This window comes from Hydra viridissima, unplaced genomic scaffold (assembly GCF_058129835.1).
Source record: "Hydra viridissima isolate aposymbiotic clone 2 unplaced genomic scaffold, HvirCarnegie_v1 scaffold_4, whole genome shotgun sequence".
Classification (NCBI taxonomy): domain Eukaryota; kingdom Metazoa; phylum Cnidaria; class Hydrozoa; order Anthoathecata; family Hydridae; genus Hydra; species Hydra viridissima.
The window spans coordinates 19931929-19941098 of record NW_028324303.1 but is presented as its reverse complement, the minus strand read 5'-3'; positions in this window follow the sequence as shown (position 1 = coordinate 19941098).

Below are 9170 nucleotides of genomic sequence, written 5' to 3'. Positions count from 1 at the left end.
TTCGATAGCCAAATATTTTATTGAAAGTCTTGTTTTACGATTATCCCGAGACCAACAATTGCTTTTTTTCAATTACATTGTTTTCTAATGATTTAAAAAATAAATCTCTCCTTACCTATATATCTACCTCTTTTTTTCCTCATTTTCTCTTAAGAAATATAATTAATAATAGTAATATAATTAATTTAAATACGGACCTAAAAACGTTACGCGAAAGCTTATTTACTATAACAATGAAGCGTTGTTGTTGATTATTAAAAAGTAAAGAAAGTTCACTCAAAAAAAAAAAAAAATTATTTATTAAGCTTATGGGCCATCCTACGAGGTTTAAACGACGTTTTCCCATGAGAGTACGACTTCGACATGGGAATCGACATGGAAATTCAATATTACTTTGGTAAGTTAACTATAGACCGTCAATAATTTTTTTCTTTTAAAATTAATACAAAATCAAAAAAATAAATTAAGTATGTTTAATCTCCTTTGAAATTTCCAGCACTTTAATACTTTCCATTTACATATGAATTATTTTTTAAGCCTGCTCAGTAGATCGAGATTGTGGAAAGTAAAAAGTTTCAAAGTTACATCCTTACTTTCCATTTGTTACTTTACTTGCTGGATCTATAACGACAAACCAATATGATTTCCTCCATGCTATTTTACATGATATTCTAAATTCGATGATTGGCATGTCTTGACTAACTTGATCATAATAGATATGGTTTATACTTATTGTAATACCTGTAACTTACAATCGATAGAAGCATACATTTGAAATATAAAAGTTAGATGGCGATGGTACATTAAAGAAAATAGAATTCTTCTGTTGAACATCATAACTTTCAAAAAAAAAAAAAAAAAAAAGAAGATATTAAAATTGCTGATAACCTATCATTAAATGTTTTTATCCCCACATAATTATTTTCATTTGTCAGACTTAACCCAATAAAAGACGGCAAAGCTGAGCCTTCATGCAATTCTTTTCGAGTAGGTGAATTCTTTTACATTAAATACTTTGTTTTGATCAATGTGCCCCAAATAGGAGATCATAGTACCCCATAGGTTGAGGTAAATTGATCTTTTGCAAAGGTTGTTGTAAAGCTAAAATAAATCATGTTTATCTTTTTTTTAAACTAAAGCATTTACATATTCTAAAAATCTGGTTGTTATGCAAGTGTTTGCAACTAATAAGTTTTTAAATTTATTTTGGGTTCTTAGCATTTTAGAAAATACTGCTACGCCAATCAATGCGCCTCCATTTCCCCTAATAATACTACTTCATTTGCTTGCTGCTACTGCTCCTTTGTTGCTGCTTCGCAGAGCTGGTCTTGTTTTTGTTGAACAGAGTAATAGCTCCCATCAGTCCTCCTCGCTTTGAAATCTGCTTACAAATTCTAAAGCAAGCTATACAGCCCTATCAGAGCTGTCATAAATAACTTCGAGTCTGTTGACAAATTAGGAAAACTTTTTGTATTGGTCAACAAAGTACCAAAGAGAGGCTGGAAAATTTAACAAAAGTTTCTCCTACATTTTAATCAGGTTCTGTAAACTGAAGATGAATTAAGAGTTCTCTCCAATTAGTAGAGCAAGAACTAATGGTGTTTCTTGTTTAAAGTGCAGATCTTTGAACACGTCTCTTTTTTTTTTATGTTGAAACTGATCAGGGACTGGTTTGGGGAATAATGTTTTTGCAAAGTTCTATCGCTCTACATCAAAAAGAGCAAGGTCTAGAAAGGGTAGTGGAGTCAAAATAAGGTCTCATATAGATACCAGCAGTGTTTCTCAATTGATATCAGGATGCTCTAAATTGCGTTTAAAACTCTCTTAAAACCAAAGTCATGATTCTTAATGTGTTCTTTGTATTGTACCATTTGCCAGAAAATGAGAGCTGTCACAAACAACTTCCAGTCTGTTGATAAAATACAGCTGAGGGCAAAGCAGTCCTCAAAAAACAGGCAGAATAAAAAACAAAAATCTGCCATTACCTTAAATTTTTTCTTTTGAGACAAAGTCCAACTGTAGGGCAGCTGTGTGCTCAATACCTGATTCTTTAGACAGGTAATTTGGAAAATTATTTTTACGACAAATGTACAAAAGGATAAGATTTCAATTACTCCCTGTAATCTCCTCTGGGAAAACATATGTGTGTGTGTGTTCAGTGCAATTTAGAAGGATCACTATCATTCATAAACTTATTCCAGTTTGTCTATAATCTTTAAGCGTTAAACTTTCTGGTGCTGATAAAAGCTTAAGCAAAATTCTTTTTTTTTTGGCCGTTTTCTTTATACGTAAAATCTGAAAACTCAATGAAATTGGTGTTGATAAAACAAGTCAAATTAAACAGCGTTTTGTTTTTCATCAACAGCAACAAAATATCAAAAAAATATTTGATCAAATAGCGATAGCTGTTTTGTCAAAGCCAGTAGGTATGCAAAGTCGATTACCTGACTTAGCTATCGGAGGTCATTAATTTCTTTTTTTAGCGGAAGACTTGTTTATTGTTGTGTTGTAGTTTTTATAGGAAAGTAAAATTTTTGAAATGTCAAAAATTATAATGAACGCAATAAGCGTCTTGTGTTTAGATGTTCCTTAAAAATAACTGTTTGCAATAAGTGAACCTTGTATACCCCATTTTTAATAAACTTTTAATAATTGCATTAAATTTTTATTCAGTAAAATATTGAATTCGATTAAAAGCATGCTCAACTAATTACAGTTCGTTGAGGCTGTTAATTTAGTTTATAACTGAACTTTATGTAAATGATGTTCTTGAAAAAGTGAGGATGATTCTTCAAGCTTTCAAAATGTTTTGTAATGTAACTTAAAATTTTGTTTAGTGACTTAAATCTTTGTTTGCCGTGGAATTTTCTATGAACAAAGAGCGATTAATGTAAACTTACTTGTAAAACAAAATTACGTCAAGATTTCCATCAATATGTCTAAGATTTTGTTCAAGACAAATTAACCCAGCAAACATAAGACCGTCTTATTCAGGTCTTTAAATCTTTATTTAATGTTTACAAGATTTTTATTCTGAAAAGTGATTAAGTTGATGCGTTGACATTCGTAATTTAGAATGTTTGTGTTTTCACGATAGTACTCACCTCAAGTAAAATCCAAATTTTATTACATTTTCTTTAATTTTTTAATTTATCATTTATAAACAGTGTGTAAATATTACATTCTGGTGAATTAGTAAAATAATTAACTATTTACAAACAGACCGTAAAAATCTTTATTCATTTACATATATATATATATATATATATATATATATATATATATATATATATATATATATATATATATATATATATATAGTAAAATCTCGAGGATTGAAAAACTGATCGTTTGGAGAGACTATGTATTTAAAACTAGTTCAAAAAACAAGAGTGTCTATGCTGCTCCAACAGAATATATAATAAAAAAGAGGTCTGTGGAGAGCACGCACCAATAAGTTAACTATTAACCATAAAAACAATAATTAAGTTACAAATCTCACATTTAACAACACCCACCTAAAACAACTAAAAAATAAATATCACTTTCAGCATGCTCCTTTACAATAATTAAATTTTTACTGTCACTTTTAACACGCTCCCCCCTCTTGACTTGTCAACAATATTTGTCTTTTAATTGTCTTAGATATTGTCCATCAACAGCTGCCTGTCGGGTAGGACGTTTATTAATTGACCTGAGCGCGGCATCATTCTGCCCAATCTCGGTTTCAACTGCACAGATTTTTTTTTTCGAGTTATCATCTTTATATTTGCTATCTTGTTCAATATCGATCTCCAGAGGAATTAATTTTTGGACGGGAAGGAAACATATCTTGGATGTTCCTTTATTCGGTATAACCTTTCATTTTGCTCCACGAATTGCTTTTTCTTCACCTTTTCTTCACCTTTTCTTGTTTATAACCGTTAAACTTATTATAAAAATGTTGTTTTGTTATATAAATGTTATTTTACTTATTATATAAATTCATTTAGGTAAACCTCACTGAAACGCTTTCGATAATCATTAATTAAGCTCCTTCTGTAGATGGCGCGTTTCTTGATATCAAAGATATCAAAACATAAATTTGATTCCACATCACAGATCTCTCACATTATTTCTTAATATATTTCGTCCATTTATCAAGTGAAAAGGAGTAAGCGCTTCTTCATTATCATCTTCACTCATGTAGACAAGTGCTCTACTATTAATTACAGATTCGATATCGCATAAAACTGTTTGCAAACCCTCAAAAGCGACGAGAGATTTTCCCATCACCTTCCCAGCCGGCACGCAACGTTGTATTAACGTTGTATATACGTTGGATTTTAAGTTTGTACAAAGTTGCCGGTTCGGCAAAGTAGAAAGGTTTTGTAACGTAATTATTACTATATAGTAATAATTATTAGTAATAATTGCGCTGAAAACAAGTTTTGGAAAGATTGTAAAAACACTTGCTTATGTTTATTAGCTATGGTTATTTAGGATAAAATAAAAACTAGCTTAAAATAAAATCTAAAAATAAAAATGAGGTATTACAGGTATTCCAAGAATGAAATGTTAAGGTTAAACTTTTGTTTGGAAAACAATTTTAATTGCTTTTTTTTTTCAGTTCAATTACTAAGTTAACTTAACTAAAAGACAACTAAATGAATAAACAAATAAATACTAAAAATGTGAAAATACAAAATGATTACAGGCATAGTATATACTATAGATACACAAGAAGAAGCTAAACAATAATAAATAAAACTGGGTAACAAATGCTTGCATTCTCTTTTTGCTGGCATTTATTTATACGAATGGAGAGACCTTTCCAATATTTGGAATCTGATCGTTTATTTGAGCTTTTGTTGAAGATTCTCTATGCTTTTTACAAATGAAAATTTTGAAATATATTTTATTCTACTCACTTTATAATTTGATTTCTTTTTAACACTTTATGCATCGCAGATGTTCGGTGAAGATATATGAAAAATAATCTTCATGTTTCTTATTAATAACATACATGCGTTGTTTGTCAAAATATAAGCAATGCAAGCAGTTTATTGAAATTGATTTTCCACAGCTAACTTGATTTTAAAATATTATACTATTTTTCTCAGAGTGAGTAACTATCAGATTCAAAATAACATCATAGCAGATTTAATTGGGTGAGCATTAGGCTCCTACCAAATTGATTTTTGTTTGTTATTTCCTTGCACCTAAAGTAATATGCTAGACATATTACTCACATTTATTATAAAAAATCTAAACTTAGCTATAAATTTGGATTCAACTAAAGGAATATAAAATAGTAGCTTAATTCTTTCAAATTTAAAATGAGATTAATAGAAGAAAAATTGTAATAACAAATACCCAAATACAAATGTTACATCATTGTTTGAACATTTCAAATAATTGGATGCAAACTTTTATTGTGGAAATTCAAAAAATTAAAATTTTAACAAATTTAATGATATCGAGCTAAGTAGTTATAATTTATCTGAGAACCAGTAGATTCAGAAATAGTTGTAACATAATAATTTAAGAATAAAAAATTGTTCAATATCATAATAAAACATTCTATAACATCAAAAAAAACCTGTTCTATAATTATAGAACAGGTTTTGACAACGATAAAAAATCAAATCAAACCTTTATAATCGACATTTTACTACCTTTTATTAAATCTTTTATCAGCAATTCAATGTTTTTATTACTTGTACGCTGTTTATTTAAAAACATTTTTTCAAAATTCCTCGATTGTCTTTTAAAAGACAATTCAAACCATTAAAATTGGGTAATTACCTTCGAACTAAACTTATAAGTTTAGTAATTATATTTAAACAAATATATTTCCTATCTTCTCTTACGCCATCTTTAAGAAGAAAAAAAAAGCAAAAAGTTACGATAGGTTTTTTTATAGTTAGCAGAATACGTTAATATTTCTTTGTTTTTTTAACGTTGTGTCAACGTTAGCTCAACGTTAGAGTATTACGTAAAAAAGATTACGTTTACACAACGTTAGATTAACGTTAAGTAACGTAAAACGTAATTTTAACAAAGATACAACGTAAATACAACGTTGTGTGCCGGCTGGGTTTAATAGTGGTTTCTTAACTGATCGTAGCAATCTTTCACAAAATCCTCCCCACAAAAGGAAAGCAGGTGTGATGAATTTTTGAATAAACTTATTATTTAAACAAAACTTCTTTACTTCAATTTAAAGGTTTTAAAATCATCACTAGTAATGCTATCAGGTATGCCCCTGCGTGCAATAAAGCGTTTGAGTGCTCGGAGGAAAGCAGGGATCTTCATGTCAGGAGTTAATTTTAGATGAGCTACACGACTAGACGCACAGGTCAAAATCAAAACGTAAACCTTAGACACAGCATCAGTTTTTAAATAACTTTTAAATAAAATTTACACGAAAATCAGGTAAATCAGGAGTTGGAGGAGGTAGCACTAATCTTCTTGCAAATAATACACTTACGCAGAACGTTCTTGACATTTCTTCTTCCTTTAATAATCCAAAACCATGCTCTAACTTTACTTAATGTCATTTCAATGCCATGATGCATGACACGTTCTTGGGCGTCACGAATAGTTAACACCGTAAAATAGTTATGTAGTCCATCACGTATAATAATTGGATATTTTTCATTATAACTCAGTATCAAGTTTCCAAATCGTCCTTTTAATCGCAGTATGTTTTGTTCGTCAGTGAACTACTTCAGGGATGAACTTATCTTCTTGTAGTTATTTTGATTTCGTAAGTAAAATTAATCAACTAATAACCATAAATTAAATGCCATACCATATTCATCAAGTGTTGACATGTTTTCTTTAATTATTCCATTGTTCTTCTTAATTATTTTCATCATGTTACTTGCAAATCTATTCACATAACCAGTTACCATTATAAGTCTGTTCAATGTGCTATTTTTTTTAATGTCTCTCAGAACACCAATATTAACGCTACTCGCAGTCTCAACCATATTTACTCTACTCTCATTTATTCTATCTACACTTTTCGACTCAATCAGAACTTCATCCACATCAAACTATTCTCACCATCAAGTAATCCTACTTCAACCTCCTCCTTTACATAAAAATTTAGGTCCAAATAACCTACTATCACTCAATTGCTTAAAACAAAACATACGAGTTGGAAAACCTGCTGGATTCTCCAATTCTGCTACATGCCTCCATTTCTTTCTCTCATCCTCTTTCCTAATCACAACTACACTATTCTCCAACTAATTTGCTCAACAGCAAACAACCCAACATTTCTAACCGAGGAACAGGCAACTCTTTCAATGGCGCTACCTTTGTTTTGGCTGCCATAAAAAATACTTTCATAGCAACACTTGTCTTAACTCTAAGATAAACAGCTGCTCACAAAATCCATGTAACTCTGTCGAAATTATTCTCTCCCCTACTCTAACAAACGCAAATCTCTTTACTCTTAAAACACTCAACTCCTCAACATTTCTCAACATTTTTTTCCACTTAAACTCAATCTCTCCACTCACACTCGCATCCCACTCCATTTTATCTCTAAACAAAATTTGAAAAATTGTTTTTAGTCTGGCTGTTATAGGTGAAACAAAGCCTAATGGATCGTAAATTGATGCCTAAATTTTTAAGATATTCCTTTTTGTTGTTTTAAGTTCACATGACATTTTTACAAAGTCATTAAATTGGAAAATAAATTCATCATTTTTCGAGCCCCATTCAATTCCTAAAACTCTCTTATACTCATGATCACTTGTACCCAATTTTGTTTCTAGTTAAGTACTATTATTAAGATTACTTATTGAATTTTTAATTTCTTTATTTCTTATTATTTTCTCATTAAAATCAAAATAGTTTTGTAATTCTTGGCTGTTTGTTTTTCATTTCCTTAAATTGAAACCACCTTCAAACATAATTGTTCTTGACTTTTTATAAAACTCTTTAACCTTCGTTACACTTTCCGTTCCAGATGTGACATCATCAACGCATAAATCTTCAACAAATCTTTTTAAAAACTTACCATTAGATTTTTCGTTTTTTTTTAATGTGATGTCTTATTGTTCCGTTTAATAAAAAGGGGCTACTATTCAGACCAAATACTAAAATCAAAAACCTATAAATAATTCTAAGTTCTGCTCTGCAACAACATTTTTATATCAGAGAAATCTTAAATAATCTTTATGCTAACTAGAAATTTCTACATTTAAGAAAGCTTGTTTAATATCTGCTAATATGGTAATATCGGAATTGCAGTAGCACATGTGCTGAAACTAAAAGATTAAAGAAAGAAGTTAAACTCCTCACTCTGTAATACCTCTCTTATTTCGCTCAACAAATTTCCATAACTTACTCGTAACGCTCTCCTTCTCGCTACTTTCCTTCCTAACGCAGCTGCCATTTTTTTTATAAATATGCACAACAACTCAAAATAAAATCAAATTTTTGTCACAATCAACACCTTCAACAATTAAATTCTAATTCTATCAAATCTTCCCAAACAAAGTCAAAAATAACAAAGTCCCATTACTTCAATGTTCACCAACTCAAACTTTTCTTAACTCTTGATAAACTTCTTTCTTTAATCATTTAATTCGGTAACTCTTCATAGTTTTTCATTGGGCGCCATGTAAAATCTCGAGGGTTGAAAACTAGTACGAAATACAAGAGTGTCTAAGCTCCTCCACCAAAAGAATATATAATAAAAAAGAGGTCTGTGGAGAGCACGCACTAATAAACTAACCATTAACAATAATAACAATAATTAGGTTACAAATACCACATTTAACAAAACCCACTCACAATAATTAAATAATAAATGTCACTTTCAGCATGCTTCTTTGCAATAATTAAACAATTACTATCACTTTTAACAAATGTATTGTAATTTGTATGAGTTAATATTAAGAGAATATGTAAATTGATGAGAAATAATTTAGGATATTTATTAAGAAAAATAAATAAGAGAAGAAAGATCAGTCGTAAGTATTTTTATTTTTGTTTGCATTTCGATAAAGGCAAACAAAAATACTATTATTAAAGCAAAAAAGAGTGTTTACACTCTTTTTTGATAAAAAAAAAGTATTTTTCTTAGTAGTAGTTCCTAGTTCATTATTAGGGTATAATTGTCTGATATAATAATACTTTTTAATATAAAAGCATTCTTAGATATGACC